Below are 12,268 nucleotides of genomic sequence, written 5' to 3' on the forward strand. Positions count from 1 at the left end.
TCAACCACATTGCTGTGGGTCTGGAGTCACCTGTAGGCCAGACCAGGTAAGGATGGCAGAGTTTCTTCCCTGAAGGGCATTAATGAACCAGATGGGTTTTTAACGACAATTGACCAAGGTTTTTAATGGTTACCTTTAGACTTTTAATTCCAGAGTTTTATTGAATTAAAATTTCACCATCTGCCATGGCGGGATTCGAACACGAGACCCTAGAGTATGCTCTGGGTCACTAGTCCAGTGATAATACCACTAAGCCACTGCTTCCACAGCAGCTATAAAATGGAAGACGGTCTCCTCCATGATTTGACACCAAAAGCACATACATACAAGCACCCTGTATGTATGTGCAGGGCGTGTGACCTGCTCACTGCTGCTGCTTGTGGTCGGGAAACTGCACACAGCCTAATTTCCTTCTCATTTAAATGAAAGCAGCAGCCGCCATTTTCAATACAAATGCCAGTAGTGGCTGTTGGGCGCTTCTCCCACAATCAGGGCCACCGTGGGAATGCCGTGACCGATCGCTCCGCGACCCTTCCGACACCCACACATGACCCAGTTCTAACCAATTTTTGGGAAAGAGTTTACCCCTGAATTCCCTGCTGAATTTATCAATGACTATCTTATATCTTTGGCCTCTTGTACAGGTCTGACCCACATTTTCTTTACGTCTAGCCTAACCAACCTTTCCATAATCATGAAGACCTCTATCATGTCACCTCCCAATCCTCTCTTTTCTAGAATAAGAAACAATATATATTAGAAATACAGTAACCAAACCCACTGAATATATTCAACAAATACAATGAGAGGATTCAGCATATCCTATCGACCAAGGCTGTTGGTTTCCAGTCCATCAGCGAGGGATTATGTTTTTATCTCTGAAGTTTTGTTGAAATATTGTAAGCTTGTCTTCACTCTGTGCAAACCATAAATGAAGGCAAGAAAACCAGGCCACCAGCATTGGGTAATTAAATATCTCCCGTCTGGAGATGAACTGCAGGATTGTTGAAAGAAAGAATAATTTAAGCCGCAAAAAATGAGGTATTATATCTGCATGATTTTGGGCATGGTGGAGGATCATAAGGAACTTTTTCATTGCTCTAACAGCAACCAATCAGATTTTAAAACCAAAGACAGAAATCAGCCATGAAACAACTAACCAGGTGAACTGGTTTTCATGCCGTTGATTGAGTCATAAATATTATCGAAGACTTCAGGAAAACTTTGATTTGTGAGTGGGCCTAGGTGGGATGCTTATTCAGAGGGATGTTGCAGACTTGATGGGCCAAATGGCTTCCTTCTGCACTGTAGGATTTCAAAGGATGAACTGCACAGAATGTCATCCAGGGAGATTTGTTCAAGATTAAACGGTGAGGCGGACGGTGCATTCTTTGAAACTAACGTGCTGAAAATTAATAACTATAGAACACTGTTTGCCATTGTAACAAACTGCAAACAGAGTGGAAGAAATAGAATTGAATTTGAATGTTTTGTCAGTGGACAGAAAGAAATGACTCCGTCTCATTGAGAATGAGTGAGATTCAGAGTGAGTTTCACCTCCAAATGTCAGCTCATACGATCCATACTGTAACCATTGGCGCTGTTGCCTTTCATTCTATCAGCTGGAGGTTTTGTCATTTTGTCTTTAATTCTGAAGGTTTGTTTAGGGACCAGGATGTGACCCAGGAAGTGGAAACAACAACAACTGGTATTTATGGAACACTTTTAATGCAGTAACATTTCCCAAGGCACTTCCCAAGAGCATTCTCTATCAGATTTGACACTGAGATACAGAAGGAGATAGTCAGAGAGATGACCAAAAGATTGTTCAAAGGAACAAGCTTTAAGATACATCTTAAAACAGAGGAGGGATCTTTGGAGAGGCTAAGAGGGACTTTCAGAGCTTAGGGCCTTGGCAGTTGAAGTTCCCAGCATTTGGGAGGCCAGAATTGGAGGGATTCAGAGATCTTAGATAATTTTAGGGTTTGTAGAGATTGCAGAGATGGAGGAGGGTGGGGTTCGGGGGGGGGGTGCACAAATGGAGAGATTTGAAAACAAGGGTGAAAATTTTAAATGGACACCTTATCCAACTAGGAACTCATGTAGGTCCGTGAGCATCGGGTGGTAGGTGAAAGTGATTTACTGTGAGTTAGGAAACACACAGTACAGTTTTGAATGAGCTGGAGTTTATACAGTGACCAAGTTGAAGAGTGGGCTCCTAGTTCAAAGCATGGCAGCAGGAGGTTCATTAATGGCAATATTCGATGTGAATGTTTATGCAGAACCTCAGTGTCCCAGGACCCAGGAGCAACTTCACTAGAAACATTATTTATGATGCATTTAGAATATCCCTTATACTTTAAGATAATTAGAAAATATGTTTCATACAAAGCAATATTCAGAATGGAACTATTTCCAAAGCATTGTTACTGCTGTAATGTGGGGAAACATAGTTGCCAGTTTCACACAGCAAGATCCCACAAAGTCATAGTCCTAGAGTTTTACAACACAGAAATAGGCCCTTTGGGCCCTCATTTCTGTGCCAGCCATCAAACACCTATCTATTCTAGTTCCATTTTCTTGCACTTGATCGTAGACTTGTATGCTATGGTGTTTCAAGTACTTATCTAAATGCTCCTTAAATGTTGTGAGGGTTCCTATCTTTATCACCCTTTCAAGCAGTGAGTTCCAGATTCCCACCAGGCTCCAGATGAAAGGGTTTTTCCTGAAATCCCCTCTAATCCTCCTGTTCCTTGCCGTCAATCTAAGCCCCCTGGTTATTGACCCCGTTGCAAAAGGAAATGTTTCTTCCTATCTGCCCTATCTATACCCCTCAGAATTTTGTACACTTGGTGTGGTCCCCCTTTAGCTTTTTCTGCTCCAAGGAAAACAACCCCAGCCTAACTAGCCTCTCTTCATACCTGAAACACTCCAGCCCAGGCAATATCCTGGTGAATTTCCTCTGCACCCATCCCAGTGCAACCACATCCTTCCTATAGTGTGGAGACTAGGACTACACACTTCACCCAAGCTTACTCTCTGTCCTATCCCAATAGCCCCATAACCTAACCTACACATCATTTTTGGACACTGACAATTTATCATGGCCAATCCATCTAACCAGGGCGGCACGGTAGCACAGTAGTTAGCGCAATTGCTTCACAGCTCCAGGGTCCCAGGTTTAATTCTTGGCTTGGGTCACTGTCTGTGCAGAGTCTGCACGTTCTCCCTGTGTCTGCGTGGGTTTCCTCCGGGTGCTCCGGTTTCCTCCCACAGTCCAAAGATGTGCAGGTTAAGTGGATTGGCCATGCTAAATTGCCCTTAGTGTCCAAAAATGGTTAGGTGGGGCTACTGGGTTACAGGGATAATGTGGAGGTGTGGGCTAAAGTAGGATCTCTTTACAGGGGTCGGTGCAGACTCGATGGGCCGAATGGCCTCCTTCTGCACTGTAAATTCTGTAATCTGCACATCTTTGGACACTAAGGGGCAATTTATTATGGCCAAACTACCTAACGTGCCCATCTTTGGACACTAAGGGGCAATCCTATCATGGCCAAGTTACCTAACCTGCACATGTTTGGACTGTGGGAGGAAATCGGAGCACCCGGCGGAAACCCACGTAGACATGGGGAGAATGTGCTAACTCCACACAGTTACCTAAGGCTGGAATTGAACCCGGGTCTGGCACTGGAGGGTATGCAGAGGAGATTCACTAGGTTAATCCCAGAGCTGAAGGGGTTGGATTACGAGGAGAGGTTGAGTAGACTGGGACTGTACTCGTTGGAATTTAGAAGGATGAGGGGGGATCTTATCGAAACATGTAAGATTATGAAGGGAATAGATAGGATAGATGCGGGCAGGTTGTTTCCACTGGCGGGTGAAAGTAGAACTAGGGGGCATAGCCTCAAAATAAGGGGAAGTAGATTTAGGACTGAGTTTAGGAGGAACTTCTTCACCCAAAGGGTTGTGAATCTATGGAATTCCTTGCCCAGTGAAGCAGTTGAGGCTCCTTCATTAAATGTTTTTAAGATAAAGATAGATCGTTTTTTGAAGAATAAAGGGATTAAGGGTTATGGTGTTCGGGCCGGAAAGTGGAGCTGAGTCCACAAAAGGTCAGCCATGATCTCATTGAATGATGGAGCAGGCTCGAGGGGGCCAGATGGCCTACTCCTGCTCCTAGTTCTTATGTTCTTATGTCTCTGGTGCTGTGAGGCAGCAGTGCTAACCACTGTGCCACCATGCCGCCCCTTCCAGTCGCAAAAACAACCTTCGACCACCGTCTGCCTCCTGCCACAAAACCAATTTTAGATCCAAATTGCCCTGGATCCCATGGGCTCTTACCTTCTTCATCAGCCTCCCATGTGGAACCTTGTCAAAAGCCTTACTAACGTCCATGTAGGCTACATCAACCACACTACCCTCATCTACACACGTAATCACCTCCTAAAAAAAATTCAATAAAATTAGGATCTCTTTTTGACAAAACCATGCAGACTATCCTGGATTAATCCTCGCCTCTCCAAATGGAGATTAATTCTGTCCCTCAGAATTGTTTCCAATAATTTCCCTACCACTGATGACAGTAATGGCCTGATATCCTGTTGGTGGTTGAGGGGTAATTGTCAGAGAGAACGCCGAGAAAACGGACCTGCTCTTCATCTTCTAATATTCCCCAGGACAGGGGCAGTGCCTCCGACACTGTAGCACCAACCGAGGCTGTCATCACTAAATGGTTTGAATTCCCTGTTCTGCCTGAGCAGCCAATGCTCTAGACCAACCCCTCAAGTTATTATTAATAAATTCAAACGGATTGTTGCTGCTTAATTGGAGCTTGTTTGGACACAGAATCAATAACTATTTCCAGTTCATTGATCTGTGATTGATGGTCATTGGTTTGAGTCGCCGCCAGCAGATTCTGGGAGGGAACAATGACCAGGAGACTGAGTGAGGCTGTGAGGTTCCAATTAGGAAGCCGAGCTCCCCGGGGAGGCCAGCTTCGCTATTGTCCGCGGCTCTGCACAGACCCACACTGCGGCAGCCAGCCAGGCGTCAGGTCCCGCACAAAAGCCCTGCCCTACTGCCGGCGTCCAAATCCGCTCACTTCCCAGCCCGGCGCAGGGTGCACCCCCTCAGACAAGGACCTGACTCAGACTCTGCCCCCCTCTCCAGAGACAGACTGAAGCTCAGTCTCAGCACTCTAACCTCAAACTCCACCCAGAAAATCGCAATCCGCTGGGAGAATCGTGTCCCTGTGCACACCACCTCAATCCCACTGGATCATACTCTAATCTACGCAATTTTCCGGCAATGTGCACTCAAATCACTTGTCTGCATCACCGACACATCTTCCCTCTTTCTAATTACACTGGGTGACCTCCACACCATTCACTCGGATCTCATTATGGCACACCTATCATTAACTCACTGTCTTGTTAATGTAGATTCACAGCATATAAACTATTTAATATTGCGCCATGTACAGACACTGCCCTATGCGCCACGTCTGCATTAGTTTGACAATGTCTATTATTTAAACTCCGCATGATACAGACACTGCATTATTTACATACCGTGACCACTATTTACACTCACTGACTAGATTATTTACATCAGCACTGCCTGTTCACATGTTCACACATTGCTAGCAGTCACATTCCGTCTGCACCATTCATTCACTGGACAATGTATACACTAACATTCTACCCGCAGAAATTCACTTGTATTCACACTAACGCGCAGTCTGCACTGACTAACTTATTTGAGCACAATAGACCTCACGAGTGGAAGGCAAAAAACTACCCAGGAAACGGTTCAGGGCGAAACATTAGCAGAGAATGAGCCAATGACCTGCCTTCAGGCTGAACCCACGTGAATGAGTGAATTGCATCTTACATTCATTATAAAATATGTAACGACTCAGACTCACAGACTCTCTCCTATCAGGGCACACTCTTCTATCACATAAACTCCAAAATATTTTGCACAAGCCTGGCCTTGCCTGAACTTAACTTTTTTTTTTACTTCTTCCAAGCACAGGTCAGTTCTATCCCTTTTCTTTTATCTCTTTTTCTACCTTCTCTGGCTGCCTCCTGACCTTCCTGTTTATTATTTCCAGTTGTGCAGACAGTTTCTGTCGGGATTCTGCTGTGTGTGATTGTGTTGTTGTTGCCTTTACCGACACTGCAATCTGCCAGTGCGCTCCACCGCAATGTGCTGTGCCGAAAGTATTGACTCTGTACCTCGGGATGTGTATGTGAGCTTTTGCTGGGGGGGGGGGGGGGGGGTGAGTATGTGTGTGTGTTTGTTTGCGCTGCTGTGTAACAGTGTCTGCATTTGTCTGCATCGGTGCGTTTGCGTGTGTGTGTGTTGTATATTTGCTGTGCGTTTTTTTTTTACAAAATCAGTCTTGGAATGTGAGTGTTGCTAGCAGGCCTGGTGTGCATTACCCATTGCTAGTAGCACTGAGAAGACTGGGACTTTTAGAAAGTGGCTTGGTTTAACGAACTTGCTTGCTTGGCCATGTCAAAGGACAGCTAAGGTTCACCCATGTTGGTGTGTTTCTGAAGCCACAGCTAGGCCAGACTAGGTAAAGATGGTAGGTTCCATTCCCTAAATGACATTCATGTTTCAGTTTGTATTTCAGGACAACCTCATCACTTTGTTTCTTTTTTGTAAAGGTTTTAACTGGGATCATGGTGGTATGGTGATCAAACCACTGGGCTAGTAATCCCAAGGCAGCAGCTAGTGGAGGTTAAACTCAATTAATACATTTGGAATATAAAGCTGGTTTCAATAATGGTGATTATGATAACTGTCATCGATTGTCGTAGAAACTCATCTGGTTCACGAACGTCCTTTAGGGAAGGAAATCTGCCGTCCTTACCTGGTCTGCCCTACATGTGACTCCAGACCCACAGCAATGTGGTTAATTCTTAACTGTCTTCATACATGGCCGAGCAAGTCATTCTGTTCAACGGGCCCCCAGGGATGGGCAACAAATGCTGGCCCAGCTGACGATGCCCACACCACATGGAAGAATAAGAAACTTCTTTTTTAAAATAAATTTAGAGTACCCAATTCTTGTTTTCCAATTAAGGGACAATTTAGCGTGGCCAATCCATCCACCCTTCAGATTTTTGGGTTATGGGGGTGAGATCCACGCAGACACGGGGAGAATATGCAAACGCCACATGGACAGTCACTTGGGGCCAGAATTGAACTCAGTCCTCAATGCCGTGAGGAAGCAGTGCTAACCATTACGCCACTATGCCACCTTAAAAAAGAGCTTCTCAGGGCAGCATGGCGGCGCAATGGTTAGCACTGCTGCCTCACAGCACTGAGGTCCCAGGTTCGATCACGGCTCTGGGTCACTGTCTGTGTGGAGTTTGCACATTCTCCCCGTGTCTGTGTGGGTTTCACCCCCACAACACAAAGATGTGTAGGGTAGGTGGATTGGCCATGCTAAATTGCCCCTTAATTGGAAAAAACTATTTGGGTACTCTAAATTTATTTTTTAAATTGCTTCTCATGGAGTGTGGCGATTAGGGGATTTTCATAGTAACTTCCTTGAAGTGTTAATGTAAGCTTACTTGTGAAAATAATCAAGATTATTATTATCAGATCTCTAAAAAAAATATTTTGAACTCCCACAGATAGAAAGACATAATACAGAGGTTCAGTGATCAGATTCTGACCAACTCATCTCAGCCCACACTACGAAATGAAAATCGCTTATTGTCACAAGCAGGCTTCAATGAAGTTACTGTGAAAAGCCCCTAGTCGCCACATTCCGGCACCTGTTCGGGGAGGCTGGTACAGGAATTGAACTGTGCTGCTAGCCTGCTTAGCCTGCTTTAAAAGCCAGCGATTTAGCCCAGTGTGCTAAACCAGCCCCTGGTACATTCTAAACCACTACTGGTACATTCATAAAGAAAGGAGCTGCATTTATTATGCATCAGAGGGGTAGCCTGATAGGAAAGTGAACCAGTTGAAATTGACCCGAAACATATTGTCCGGAATTCTCCAGGCGTTGCGTTTCAATTTTCCTGGTGATAGTGCAGCCCTGCCAGTGGGTTTGCCGATGGTGTGGGGTGGTTACAATGGGAAATCCCATTAACAATTGGGATTTGACACCGAGAAACACGCAGCTGGGAATGGGAGAGCCCATCATCTCCGTTTCTTTCTCCAGAGATGTTTGCAGCATTTTCTGTTTGTATTAAAGATAAATGGAATTTGTTTTAAAATATGTGAAGAAGGATCTTAAATACACATGCATTCATGAATAGGGCTCGGGAATCAATGAAAAAATATCAACATTGGCTGACGTTAGGAGAGTTATAGGGTTTTCATGGAATCATAGAATCCCTGTGGTGCAAAAGGAGGCCATTCAACCCATCGAGGAGTCTGCACTGACCCTCTGAAAGAGTGCCCTACCTGGGCTCACTCCTTTACCCTATCCCGGTAACCCCACCCAACCTGCACATCTTTGGACTCTGGGAGGAAACCGGAGCATCCAGAGGAATCCCACACAAACATGAGGAGAATGTGCAAACTCCACACAGACAGTCACCCAAGCCTGGAATTGAACCCGGGTCCTTGGCGCTGTGAGGCAGCAGTGCTAATCACTGTGCCACCGTGCCGCCCAGTAACAGTAAAAAAAACAGCGATATAGTTCCAAGTCAGAATGGTGTGTGACTTGGTGGTGATCTTGGAGGTGGTGATGCTTCCATATCTCTGCAGCCTTTGTGCATCGAGATGGTAGAGGTCACAGGTTTGGAAGGTGCTGTCGAAAGAGGTTTGGCAGGTTACTGCAGTGCATCTTGTATATGGTACACATTGCTGCCACTTATGCAGTAATGGAGGGAGTGACTGTTTAAGGTGGTGGATGGGGTGCTGATCAAGTCTGCAGCTTTGTCCTGGATGGGTCAAGATTTTTGAGTGTTGTTGGAGCTGCACCATCAGCTAAGTGGAGAGTATTCCAGCACACCCTGACTTGTGTGTTATAGATGGTAGACGGACTTTGAGGAGGCAGGAAGTGAGTTACTCACCATCAGATTCCAATCTGTTCTTGTTGCCAAACTATTTATAAGGCTGGTCCAGTTCAATTTCAGGTGAATGGTAACCCCAAAAATGTTAATGGTGGGAAATTCAGCAATGGCCTTGCCATTGAATGTCAAGGGGCAATGGTTAGATTCTCTTTTGTTGGGGATGGTTATTTCCTGGCACTTGTGTGACATACAATTTACTTGCCAGTTATTAGCCCAAGCCTGAATGTTGTCCAGATCTTGCTGCATATGGACACAAATTACTTCAGTATCTGAGGAACTGTGAATGGTACAGAATACTGTGGAATCACCCTCACTTCTGACCTTAGGATAGAGAAGGTCATTGTCGAAATGGATGATGATGGTTGGACCCTGAGGTATTCCTGCAGTGATGTCCCTGGAATTGAGATGATTGACCTCCAAACAGCACAACTATCTTCCTTTGTATTAGATATGATTCCAACCAGTGGGGACTTTTCCCCTGATTCCCATTGTTTCCAGTTTTGCCAGGGCTCCTCGATGTGACAACACTCAGTCAAATGCTGCATTGATGTCAAGGGCAGTCAGAATAATCTCATCTCTGAGTTCAGCTCTTTTGTCCATGACTGCATCAAGTCTGGAGCCTAGCTTAATAAATCTATTTTTTTTTTAAAGTCCGGAGCCTAGTGACCCTGGTGGAACCCAAACTGTCGACAACACTTTCCATCAGTAAGCTGATTACTGAGTGACGACTCATGGGCAGTAATTGACTGGGTTAAATATGTCTTGCTTTTTATGGGCAGGATATACCTGGGCAACATTCCACTGTGCAGTAGACAAAATGTTGTAGCTGTACGAGAAGAGCTTGGTTGGGAATACAGCTAGTTCTGAAGCACGTCTCAGGGCCCATAGTCTTTGTTATGTTCAATGCATTGATATCATGTGGAGTGAATTGATTAAAGTTGAAGAAGGGCATCTGTGATTCTGGGAATGTCGTGGGAAAACCTGAGATGGACCATTCACCACTGATGCCCAGTGACAGCCATGTGTACCATCTACAAGATGCACTGCAGGAACTCACCAAGGTTCCTTAGGCAGCACCTTCCAAACCCACGACCACTACCATCTAGAAGGGCAAGAATAGCAGATACCTGGGAACCCCACCACCTGGAGGTTCCCCTCCAAGTCACTCACCACCCCGACTTGGAAATATATCGCCGGGCATTTGGTATCGCTGGGGTAAAATCCTGGAACTCCCTCCCGAACAGCACTGTGGGTGTACCCACACCACATGGATTGTGCCATTTCAAGAAGGCAGCTCACCACCACCTCCTGGAGGGCAACTGAGGATGGACAATAAATGCTGGCCTAACAGCCACACCCACATCCCATAAATTATTATTTTTAAAATTCACTTGGCACTTCTGGCTGAAGATGGTTGAACAAGCTACAGCTTTGTATTTTGCACAGATTCCCCCTGATTGAGGATGGGGATATTTGTGAAGTCTCCCCTTCTCTGGGAGGTTGATTAATTGTCCATCCCCATTCACCACTAGAGCTCTGATCTACTGGGTGTGGGACATTTAGCTCTGTTTAAAGCTTACTGTTTCCTATTGCTCTCACTCTCATTCCCTATAATTCGGTCTCTCTCTCCCTCTCTTTAATTATCCCTCATTCCCTCTATAATTCTCTTTCTGCCTCTCTTTCTAATTCTCCCCATCTCTGTCTGAGTCTCTCTGTGCCTATAATTCCCCGAATAATTATCTCTCATTCTCTCTCTGCCTCTATTATTCCCTCCAACGTTGTCACTCAGTCTCGCCCACTGCTGCCCGTGGCAACACGCACTTTACACCACTCGCGGCAAAATTTAATTACTCCCGGAATTTTGAGGATGTGGCCTAAGTCATTCATGGATCCGATGTGGTAACTAGAATCCTGGTGACGATCGCACGCACTGGGGCTGTGTGTCCACATTTCCGCCTTTGGGACATAAATATCTTCGTTTAAAGCCGGGATTTCTCTGGGTCGTGCGTCTAAGCAGCGCAGTACACTGGCAGCCTCCACCCACACTCAGTCCCGTGAGCCGAGAGTAAAGGCTGGAGACAGCGATTAAAATCCCGGCGGTGTGTCTGCCCACAGAGAGCCAATAGGCTCAATGTTTACTGAGCATGCTGGAGTTAAAGATCGATAATAAATCAACGAGTAGAAAAGAAACAGAAAACAAGCGCCCACGTTCAGCAACAACAAATCAAGAAGGATCCTGGACATTTGGCAGAACGTGAACTGAACATGGAAACTGATTAAAAATTAACATCACAACTTTGCCCCTAGTATTTTTTTGCTGTACAAAGTTGAGAGCTGCCCTTTTGCGGGGCTGAGTTCAACCACTTTTTGTGAGAATTAATTTGGCATTTGGCGAAACGGAAGCAACTGCATTTTGGCTTTAAGACGGGAGCTGTAACCCAGTCCGTGGCTCTGGCCAGCAGCGCTGGTTTGATCGCCTTGGACAGCGCCGGCCCGCAATGTGGCGGCCGCCCGGGAGGTGGCGCTCAAACAGCGTCAATCCCCCCCCCCCCCCCCCCCGGCAGGGAGCTGATAATGAAGCCATCAGCTTGTGACACAGCGTCGTAAATCTCGCCGGTGCGGAGCAATCGGTAATTGGCGAGGAAAAGACTGTTTATGTCATACATTAATGGTCTGAACTTAAAGCCACCAGGTTGAATTTGAAGTACTTAAGCACGACCTCGCGTCAATCCAGACATCAAAGTGATTTTTTTTTCTGTTTTAATTCCTTGGTGTACAGGGGGTATCCTATTAGACAGGAACAAGGCGGAATTCTCAAGGTCACTTTTCAAACCAGCGTTTTGGGGCACTTTCGAAAAAAATACCCGATAGGAGCCGCTGGATAAATCGGGGGGGGGGGGGGACTGTTTATAACTCTTTATCTGTCCATTTTCCAGTTGGGGAAATAGTGAATCTATCTCGTTTTAATTCATTGGTGGGAATTCTGGAGAGTACCAGAAGGGAATGTTCAAATATCCGGGCTGGATAGATGTAAAAATACGTTAGGCTAATCCATTTGTGAAGATCTGGGTGCCCCGAGAGCCTGTATCAGTACATGTGTTCCTGCTTGTACCTCCTGCCTGTGAGCAGCTCAAACTCTGTATATCTCCGTTTCTATCTGTGTGCCTGAGTAGGTATCTCTGTGATCACCTGTTTGGGTTTGTGGGTGCATACCCAGGTGT

At 45.6% G+C, this 12,268-nt stretch overlaps 1 long non-coding RNA gene across 6 annotated transcripts in view; it reads right to left on the reverse strand.

Annotated features, from left to right (window-relative positions):
• LOC140386980 (uncharacterized) overlaps nt 1–5,765 on the reverse strand; it is a 47,154-nt gene extending 41,389 nt beyond the window's left edge. For 3 of the 6 annotated variants that reach the window (XR_011933724.1, XR_011933725.1, XR_011933721.1), the window contains exons 1-2: nt 5,571–5,765; nt 4,342–4,443 (exon numbers count right to left, since the gene is read on the reverse strand). This is a non-coding gene — a long non-coding RNA (uncharacterized lncRNA). The remainder of the gene's footprint in view (nt 1–4,341; nt 4,444–5,570) is intronic. The other 3 variants (XR_011933723.1, XR_011933722.1, XR_011933720.1) reach the window with 2 other exon arrangements.
• Between the last annotated feature and the right edge of the window lie 6,503 nt (nt 5,766–12,268).

This window comes from Scyliorhinus torazame, chromosome 12, assembly GCF_047496885.1.
Source record: "Scyliorhinus torazame isolate Kashiwa2021f chromosome 12, sScyTor2.1, whole genome shotgun sequence".
NCBI classification, from domain to species: Eukaryota; Metazoa; Chordata; class Chondrichthyes; order Carcharhiniformes; family Scyliorhinidae; genus Scyliorhinus; species Scyliorhinus torazame.